Below are 10,914 nucleotides of genomic sequence, written 5' to 3' on the forward strand. Positions count from 1 at the left end.
GGAATTGCTGAATTATATGGTAGTTCTATTTTTAATTTTTGAGGAAACTCCATGCTGTTTTCCATAATGGCTACACAAATTTACATTCCCACAAGCAGTGCACAAAGTTTCCCTTTTCTCCCTATCCTTGGTAACACTTATTATTTCGTCGCTTTTGATAATAGCCATTCTAACAGGTATAAGGTGATACCTCATTGTGGTTTTGATTTGCAATTTCTTGATGACTAATGATGTTGAGCATCTTTTTGTGTACCTGTTAACCAATTGTATATCGTCTCTGGACAATGTCTTTTCAGATCCTCTGCTTATTTTTTAATTGGAATTTTTTTGTTTGTTTTTGAGTTGTATGAATTCTTTACATGCTTTGGATATTAACCCCTTATTGGATAGATGATTTGCAAATATTTTCTCCTATTCACTAGGTTGCCTTTTCACTCTATTGATGGTTTCCTTTGCTGTGCAGAAACTATTTAGTTTGACGTACTTCCACTTGTTTATTTTTGCTTTAGTTGCCTTTGCTTTTGGTGTCAAATCCCAAAAAGAAAAAACAAAAATCATTGACAAGATTGATGTTAAGGAGCTTACTGCCTATGTTTTATTCTAGGAGTTTTTATGGTTTCAGGTCTTACATTCAAGTCTTTAATCCATTTTGAGTTGAATTTGTGTATGGTGTAAGATACTGGTCCAGTTTCATTTTTTGTATGTGGCTGTCCAGTTTTCCTAACACCATTTATTGAAGAGACTGTCCTTTATCTATTGTATACTCTTGGCTCCTTTGTTGTAAATTCATTGACCATATATGAATGGGTTTATTTCTGGGCTCTCTATCTTTTTCATTGATATGTGTCTCCCTTTATACCAATACCATACTGTTTTGATTACTATAGCTTTGTAATATAGTTTGAAATCAGGGAGCATGCATTTTCCAGCTTTCTTCTTCTTTCTCAAGATTTTCAGGGCCTTTTGTGGTTCCATACAAATTTTAGAATTGTTTGTTCTGTTTCTGTGAAAAATGTCACTGGAATTTTGATTGAGTTTTATTGAATCTGTAGATTGTTTGAGGAGTATGGACATTTTAATAATATCAATTCTTCCAATACATGAGCATGGGGTATCTTTGTGTCTTCTTCAATTTATTTCATCAATGCCTTGTAGTTTCAGTGTACAGGTCTTTCACTTCCTTGGTAAATTTATTCTTATTTTATTCTTTATGATACAATTGTAAATGGGATTGTTTTCTTAACTTCTCTTTTGGTTAGTTTGTTATTAGTGTGTAGAAATGTGACATACTTCTGTATAATGATTTTATATCCTGCAAATTTACTCAATTCATTTATTAGTTCTGACAGTTTTTCGATGGAGTCTTTAGGGTTTTCTATATATTGTGTCATGTCATCTGCAAATAGTAACAGTTTTACTTCTTTCTTCCCAGTTTGGATGCCTTTTATTTCTTTTCCTTGCATAATTGCCCTGGCTAGGACTTTAGTGGTCGTCTTTGTCTTGTTTCTGATCTTAGAGGAAAAGCTTTCAGCTTTTCACTGTTGAATATGATGTTATTTGTGGGCTTGTCATATATGGTCTTTATTATGTTGAGGTATGCTCCCTCTATACCCACTTCATTGAGAGTTTGTATAATAAATTGATGTTGAGTTTTCTCAAAAGTCTTTCTGCATCTATTGAGAGGAGCATATGATTTTCATTCTTCAAGTTGTTAATGTGGTATATCACATTGATTGATTTGCAGATATTGAACCATCCTTGCATCCTAGGAATAAATCTCACTGGATCATGTTAGATGACCATTTTACTGTATTGTGGAATTTGTTGTTTACTCTCCACGTGTTTGTGAATTTTCCAGTTTTCTTTTTGTAATCAATTTCTAGTTTCATACCATTGTAGTCAGAAAAGGAGCTTGATATAATTTAAATCTTCTTCAATTTGTTAAGATTTGGTTTTCGCTTTACATATGATCTATCCTGGAGAATGTTCCATGTGTACTTGAGAAGAATGTATATTCTGTTGCTTTTGGATGGAATGTTATATATATATGTTAAATCCATCTGATCTAACATGTCATTTAAAGCCAATCTTTCTTTATTGATTTTCTGTGTGGATGATATATCTGTTGATGTAAGTACGATACTCAAGTCCCGTACTATTATGGTATTGCTATTTTTCCTTTGAGGCCTATTAATATTTGCTTTATTTATTTAGGTGCTCCTATGTTGGATGCATAAATATTTACAAATGTTATGTACTCTTATTGGATTGACCCTTTTATCCATATGTAATGTCCTTCTTTGTCTCTTGTTTTAAAGTCTATTTTTTCTGATATAATTATAGATAGCTACCCCAGCTTTCTTTTGGTTTCCATTTGCATGGAATATCTTTTTCCATCCCTTCAGTTTCAGTCTGTGTGTGTCTTTAGCTGTGAAATGAGTTTCTTATAGGCCACATATAGATGGGTCTTCTTTTTTAATCCATTCAGCCACCCTATGTCTTTTGATTGAAGCCTTTAGTCCATTTACATTTAAAATAATTATTGATAAGTATGTATTTATTGCCATCTTGTTAATTGTTTTCTGGCTATTTTGTGATTTCTCTGTTCCTTTCTTCTCTTGCTCTCTTCCTTAGTGGCTTAATGACTTTCTTTAGTTGTATGTTTAGATTCCTTTCTTGTTATCTTTTGTGCATGTACTCTAGGTTTTTGCTTGGTGGTTACCATGAAGCTCACATATAACAACTTATATTTTTAACAGTCTATTTTAAGTTGGTAACAACTTAAGTTTGAATGCATTCTATAGGTCAAAGTTTTTACTCCTCCCTCCTCACATTTTATGTTTTTGATGACATATTTTACATGTTTTTATGTTGTATATCCCTTAACTTATTATTTTAATTATAAGTCTTTTTACGAGTTTTGTCTTTTAACCTTCATACAGCTTTATAATTCATTAATCCACTACCTTTACGATACACACTTACCTTTACTGGTGAGATTTATACTTTCATGTGTTTTCTTGTTACTAATTAGCGGCCTTTCATTTCAGCTTAAAGAAGTTCTTTTAACAATTCTTGTAAGGCTGAGTTAGTGGTGATGAACTCCTTTAACGTTTAGTCATCTGGAAAACTCTTTTATCTCTCCTTCAGTTCTGAATATAACTGGGTGAAGTATTTGCTGGGTGAAGTATTCTTGGTTGGAAAGATTTTTCTTTCAGCACTTTGAATATATTGTGCCACTCCCTTCTGAGCTGTAACATATCTACTAAAAAATCTGATGATAGTCTTATGGAAGTTCTTTTGTATGTAACAAGTTGTACTTCTCTTGGTGATTTTAAGATTCCCTTGTTATCTTTAACTTTGACATTTTAATTTTAATATTTCTTGGTATGGATCTCTTTAGGTTGATCTGCTTTGGAGCTCTCTGGGCTTCCTGTATCTGGATGTCTGTTTCTTTCCCCAGGTTAGGAACAGTTTTCAGATATTATTTCTACAAATGTTTTCTGCCCCTTTTTCTCTTCTCCTTCTGGAGTTCCTATAAGGTGAATGTTATTCCATTTGATGTGCCATAAATCCCTTAAGCTATATTAATTATTTTCATTCTTTTTTCTTCCTTATTCTCTGATTGGATGAGTTCCTCTGACCTGTCTTTGAGTTCACCTATTCTTTCTTGTGCTTCATCTACTGTATTTCTAAGTTCAGTTATTGCGTTCTCCAGTTCTGTGACTTCTATTTGGAACTTTCTTATATCTTCTATTTCTTTGTTGAAGTTCTCACTGTTTTCATCCATTTTCCTTCTGAGTTCAGTGAGCACTTTTATGACCATAACTTTGAACTCTTTATCAAGTAAATTACTTATGTTCATTTCATTAAGATTTTTTCCTGAGGTTTTATCTTGTTCTTTTTTTGGAGTATAGTCCTCTCTTTCTTCATTTTGCTTGACTCTCTGGTTGGTTTCTACGCATTAAGTGAAATAGTCACATCTCCCAGTCTTGAAGAGCTGTGTGACAGATGAACCTTGTCATTTAACGCTGTCTACTCTAGGTTGCCTCTCAAAACTTTGTGATTGTCTAAGCAGTTTATTGTTAATAGACTTGGCACACCCTCCCAGCAGTTGAGGGTGTGCCAAGACCAGTGAGCATCCCAAACTGGAGGATCTCAGTCAGCACCTAGATTCAGGTTGATAGGAAGCCAGACAATTTGGTAACAGCTTTTAAAGAATGCAAATATATTCAGTCTTGTGAGATTGCATGTGTAAGCCTTGCTGGGCCCCAGAAGCAAGCAATCTGAAGATATTCCCTGGGGAGCAGTCACAAGAAAACAGGGCTTCAGATGAGTGTACAAGCTCCATTCTGGGAGATACCAGTGAAGTGCAGTAAGGCAGAGTGAGGGTGGAAAGATGGTACCCCCAGCCTACCTTCCTTGAGAGCACATCCGTAGCCTCTAGATGTGTGCTGAACCTGAAGCCTGCTCTTAAGTCTTGTCCCTACTAGCAACTAGGCCTTTTTCATGTAAAGGCTGGGACTGTGTCTCAGTCTGATGTGTAGTGGTACATCCTGGGGGTGGTATCCTGCCAAGAACTGTCTCTCCAATTGTTACAGTCCCATGGGATGCAGAAAAGAGATCCCTCCTGGCCTCCAGAGCCAGGTGATCAAGGAGCATCCCCTGAGTGGAGGCCACAAAAGTGGGATCTCCCGTCTTGGAGATTCTGGCTCTCTGGAGCACATCAGAAGGAAAGTGTGAAGATGATGCTTACTGGCTGGAGTGAGGCGGTGGGAAGAGTGCAAAGATGACACCATCTGAATAAAGGGGAAAAGGGAAAAGAAAAAAAGAAAAAGAAGAAGAAGAAAAAAAAAAAATATATATATATAGCAAGACAGAGGAAGAGCAGGGAAGAAGGAGCCAGCTGGCTGGAGCACAAAGTTGTCACCTGCAGGAAAAGAAAAAGGGGGAAAAAGATGGCACCTTTCAGCTTTATCAAGGCAGAGAGAGAGCAGGAAGATGGCACCTGCCAGCCTCTGTCCCTGGGGAGTATTCCAGCAGGCCCCTGTTCCTCAGATTAATGCTTTAAAATTGGGAAGTGAGTCTCTTTCACAAAAAGTCAGAGTGCTTTTCAAAGGGCTGCTTCTGCACTTGGCCCTGGGGCAGGTGAGTCTGTGCACAGGCCCTTTAAGAGCTGTCCCTCAGTCCACCACAGCCCTGTGGGTCTCATGGGATGTGCCTTGTTGGTCTTCAAAGTCAGATGTTTTGGGGGTCTATCTCACAGGTGCCAGCCTTAAAAGTTGGAGTGCCCAGTGTGGGGTCCAAACCCTTCACCTCTCAGGGAGAAGCTCCAGGTTTTGAGCTCCTTCCTGATTGTGTGTCTCCACACCAGGGATGGGATTTATGGAAAAATTGTGTCTCAGCCTTTCCTACCTGTTTTGATGTGGTTTCCCTCTGGTTTTCCTGATGTGAAGGGGTTGCTCCACCATCTTTTAGTTTTTTTCAGAGGAAAGTTTTCCATATGTAGCTGTAGATTTGGTGCGTTTGTGGGAGGAGGTGGGTTCAGGATCTTCCTATGTTGCCACCTTGAACTGGAACCTATTTACTACGTTTTAAATTTTGGTTTTCAATCGTTCAGTTTGTTACTAGTATATGGAAATATGATCAATGTTGTGTATTAATGTTTACGTATAGATCTTATATTCTGAGATCCTGCTACAGCAATTTATTATAATTTATTATGAGTTTTCTTATACATTCCTTGGAATTTTCTATGTAGACAATTATGTCATCTGTAAATAATGACAATTATATTTCTTCTTTTCTAATATGTATGCCTCTGTTTTCCTTTTCTTGCTGCACTACACTAACTAGAATCTAAAGTACTACATTGAAAACTAAGAGATGAGAGTGGACATTCTAACCTTGTTTTTGAACTCAGGGAAAAACATTCATTCTTTCACCATTTCATGTGATGTTAGAAGTAGGTTTTTTGTAGATGTTCTTTATTAGGTTGAGGTAGTGACCTTCTATTCCTAGTTTTCTGAGCATTTTTAATATGAATGGGTGTTGAATTTCGTTAACTGCCTTTTCTGTATTAATTGGTGTGACAGTATGTGTTCCTTTAGACTCAATATGGTAGATTACATTGATGATTTTTTACCATTGAACCAGGCTTGCATCCCTGGAATAAATTCCACTTGGTCATAGTCTGTTATTCATGTGGATTCTGATGGTAGGTATTCTTGTGGATTTCTTCTAGTAGGGTAAATTACGGTTCCCCAAAAAGGTCCGTGTTTAACCCCTCCTATGACAATATGTGAATGTCACCTTGTATGGAAAAAAGGACTTTGCAGCTGTGACCATGTAAAAAATCTGGAGATGAAGAGATTATCATAAATTTTCTGGGTGGGCTATATATAAACACAAAGATTTGTATTGGAGGGACACAGGAAGAGTCAGAGTTGGAGAGACCATGTGATGAGGGAAGCAGAGATTAAAGTGATGCACTTTGAAGATGGAAGAAGGGACTAATTCCAAGGAATGCAGGCAGCCTCTAGAAGACAGAAAGGGAAAGGAAACAGATTCTCCTGTAGGGCTTCAAAAGGAACAAGCCCTGAGACACCTTGACTAATAGACTACTGAGCTGCAAAAACTTTCTTTCACAAAGGGTCAAGGAGGGCTGGGAGCACATATGTGCTGCCCACCTGGACAGAGGAGGACCTGTGAGGCTGACCTACAGATTAGTGGAGGTGGAGAGACATGAGCCCCTTTCTTCTCCAAGCTCTTTGCAGGGTCCAGCAGAGAGCCATGCCACCTGTGGAAGCCTGCGGCCCCAGTTTTGCATGCTGATGGTGTAGGGGTCATGTTCAGGGAGTCCCTGTTGTCCTAACCCCCGCCTGGGTCCTGGGGAAGGAATCAGAACTCAGAACCGGGAGAAGAGCCTTTGGCCAGCAGGGAAGGGGGGTGAGGCCCGGGGCAGGTCTACAAAAGATCAGAGCATCTGAGTGCTTTAGGAGGAAGGGGCTTCAGAGGTGGGCCAGCACAGGCTGTGACGGAAGCTAAGCAGACTGGGAGGGGGGGCAGTTCGGGGAGACAGCAGGGGTCTGCTCCCTGCCCCTCATTGTTTGCTCGTCTCACCCTTATGAGCGGGTCATTTCCCCTGCTCTGATGATTCGAAGTCTCTGCCGGCACCCACAGGACGGTGACTGAGGCCTCCACACTCCTCAGCATGGATCCCAGCTCCCACCCAGATCTGGGGCCGCAGACACCTCTCCCCCACCCCTGCTGCCCCTGTGAGCAAGCTGTTCTTGTGAAACACGGTCATAGTTTGTCAGGAGGAACTGTTTTCTATGGGAATACAAATCAGTGTTGATACCAATACACACACATGTCCAGCCATGGGTGGAAAGGGAAGGGACAGTAGTTCTGGGGTGTCTTTGCACACCCCTAGGCCCCTAAGGCCAGTCCCCACAGCCACAGCCAGATGGGTCCTCCTCCCTCAGTTGAAAGAGATGCTGCTGCACAGAAATCCCACAAGTTCCACAAAGGGGCCCAACTGTCGTTTCCCTTAGACACACCTGTAACAGGTGCCCCATGAATTTCCCCGCGCCCATTCCCCTCGTTGCATCCTCACTGGGATTAAGAGGTAGCTGCCTCAACCACTCTCCACATTGCAATAATCCCAGTGGGACTAGAGAACGCTCCCGCTATGACGAGGCAGACAGTCCTGTCCCCATGGCCAAGACTTTTCCTGTCTGGTCAGGCCACCCACACAGGAAACCCTGGATGAGCGGAGGGTCACCCCAGCGCCATCGCCTGGCCACTTCAGGGAAGCAGAGAGCAGCTCCATAAAGACAAGGGCCATCTGCAGGCTCCGTCCTAGAAACTGGTTAGTGTCCAGAGGGCTGAGAGGCACAAAAGCAGCTCTCCCTCCCCAGACGGTTCAGGGATGCAGAAGATGCTACAGATGCCCCAGAAGGCCCCTAGCCAAGCAGGCTTTAGAGAAGGGGATGATGAGGGGGTCCCTGGGGAAAGTGAGAGCTATGCGTTCCCAGGGGCAGCCTGAGGAGTCCTTGTCTATGTGGAGGAAAGGTTTGGCCACCTGTAGATCCATAGCTCCTGTGACCTCCCTCACCCTTCCTTCCTCTCAGGTTCGCTCTCTATGGAGCAGCTCAACACGAAGAAGATGACAGTGGCCTGAGAGCATTTCCCACCAAAACTATCTTTATTCACAATTTTCATACATCACTCCAAAAGTCCTGCCCACACCCACCTCCCCCACCTCCCTAACCCCCCACAATCCCAGGATCAGCTCTGGGGTGAGGAGGAGCCTCTAGGCTCCCCTGGGGGCCGCCCTGGGGGGCTCGCCCTGGAGGGCCGGCCCGGCTGTTCCCTACTGGCTGCAGTGCTTCCTCTTCTTCCTCCTCTTCCCTGTGACAAACGGGTCACGCTTTCTCTTTCTCGGCTGTGAGGGGCGAGCCAGCCCCAGAGCCAAGGCTGGCCTCGCAGAGACCCCGTGGCCAGCCCCGGGGATGGGCAGCTTCTCAGCAGCGGCTGGGCGCCCACACAGAGCCCGCTTGCTCGACTTGGGAGCGGCTGGTGGAGCTGGGCTGGGGCCTCTTCTCTGAGGGGAGGGGGCCTGGGGAGCACTCTGGGCCCCCCAACCTCCAGGGGAGGCCAGGCCTGAGGCAGGGGCAGGACTCTGGGACAGCCCGCAAGGCGGCAGGCTCTGCGGAGAGGCCAAGAGGGAGGCCAGGCTGGGGATCGCCTCCTCGTTCTCACTGGACGCGTCCCTGGGCCCTCGGGCCTCCCGAACAGGAGACGCCTCTCTGAGAACAGACGCATCCCTGGGTCCCAGTAGAGGGCCAGTGCGCCTTTGACCCTGGGGAGGGGAGGGCCGTCCGGCAAGGAATGGAGAGACCTCCTGACGTCCTCGACAGGGAACAAAGACTTTGGGCCCGAACGGGTCAGTGTCTGCTCGGATGGGCCTATGAAGAGCCTCAAAATCACTCTCTGGTGGGCAGGCTTCATCACTGACCCCTCGATGGCGGTCTTGGTCGTGCCTCTGGGCACCTTGGCAGGCGTGGGACTCAGATGGACTTGAGCCCATTCCGGGTGCACTGTGGCTCGGGGCTGCCGGCCCACCTTCCTCCTCTTTCAAGTCCAGGAGTTGTTTCTGCACCAGCTGGTAGGAGGGAGGAGGACAGTGACGGCTCCACACGCACGTGTGAGAGGAGGAGCACTGGGCAGTGGGACAATGGCCCTGGGGGGGAGGAGGGGACGGGTGACCCCAGGACTAGACTCCAAATACAGACACGGTGGCATTCCTGCCATCCTCCTGCACCTTATTCCCAGCTGTGTGTCCTTCCCTCCGCTCCCGGCTCCCCATCCTCTCCTTCCTATCACCCTGCGCTGCACCCACCCCAGAGAGGGCCCTTCCCCATGCCAGGCCTCCGAGGCAGGGAAGGGACGGACAGAGCCATGTGGGCCTCCTGTTCTGGGGCCCTAGCTCTCCCCTGCTCACTGGGGTCCCTCCGTGCCCTGGTCTTCCTGGGTATCCCTTGTCTCCCCTGTTCTACCTGCGATCCCTCCCTCCTCTGGCTCCGCTGAGCCACCTGGTTTCCCCTGTCCCCTGGATCACCTGGGGTCCCTCCCCCCTGGAGTCCCCTGGCTCCCTAAGTGTCCCTCTCCCTCCCCTGGCTCACTTCTTCAGGGGTGAGTCCTTCCTCCTGCTTCAGCTCCTCAGCAAGGGCCAAGACATCCAGCTGTGGGTCCGGGGAAAACAATTCTGCCGGGAATCGAGGATGAATGACTGCCTCCACCTCGGACAGAAAGAAGAGGCTGTGAGCATCCTTGGCCAGGAGTGGCCTGTGACACAAGAAGACCAGGAGGGAAAGTGAAAAGCAGAGACCCACCCCCACTCTCCTCCACAAGGCGGGGATGGTCAGCACACACACACACACACACACACACACACACACACACACAAACATGCACATACACAGTCACACACAAAAGAGCACATATACAGATGCACATACACAGACACACAAAGGCATACACACAGACACAAACATATACACACATACACCTGCGTAAACCTCCCCTAACACCAGGCTCAGGAACAAGGAGCTGAGCTTAAGTCCCATCGGCCTGAGCAGAACCCAGATCTTGGGTGCTGAGAGTTCCATGCCCTGGCATCTTGTAGACCCCAGGCTCCAGGCCCAGCCTACCTTGGTGACAGAGTGTTCCCGGGAACGCAGCTCGTCAGTGTAGCTCAAGAGACACGGGTCCAAGTAGGTGTCGTCCTCTTCCTGCTTCAGCTCATTTCCGTCCTTTCCACATTCTGCAGGTGACTTGCCTGTGGCTGAGTGGACGTGCCCCACCATCGCCTCCATCCTGTCCACATACTTCCTCACAGTCTCAGGGGGAATCTCCTTGGGCGCCTTGGGCTCCGGGGGCCACTGGGATCTGTGTGGCTTCGGGTGCGAGGGCTGGGCCCTGGGGCCGGACATCCTGGGAGCACAGGCTGAGGCAGAGCAGGAGGAAGGGAAGGAAGGTGAGGGACTCCCGGTCCACCTCCTGACCACCGAGCGCACGTTGGTGAGGGCATTGTTTGGGGGACGTTGATGTGGGTGTGGGAGGGGTCAGGACCATCTGAAGCCTCATGCACAGTTGGAGAGGGGAGGTTAGGGGGTCATCTAAGAGAGTCACAAGTAAGGAAGTGGGGAACCTCCAATTTTCTAGGGGTCTCCCCATCAAGCCCACTTCTTAGGCAGACTTCGTGTGGGGTCCTTTGACAGGGAGGTGTGAGAGGAGTTACAAAACTGACCAAGTCAATACCCCGTAGTGACAAAGGGCAGCTGAGACCCCACCCCCCCACCCCCCGCCTCGGTGGCTGTTTTGGTTGAAAGACCAATGCCCCTGTCT

The sequence above is a fragment of the Balaenoptera borealis genome (genome assembly GCF_965194805.1).
Source record: "Balaenoptera borealis genome assembly, chromosome: 8".
NCBI lineage: Eukaryota > Metazoa > Chordata > Mammalia > Artiodactyla > Balaenopteridae > Balaenoptera > Balaenoptera borealis.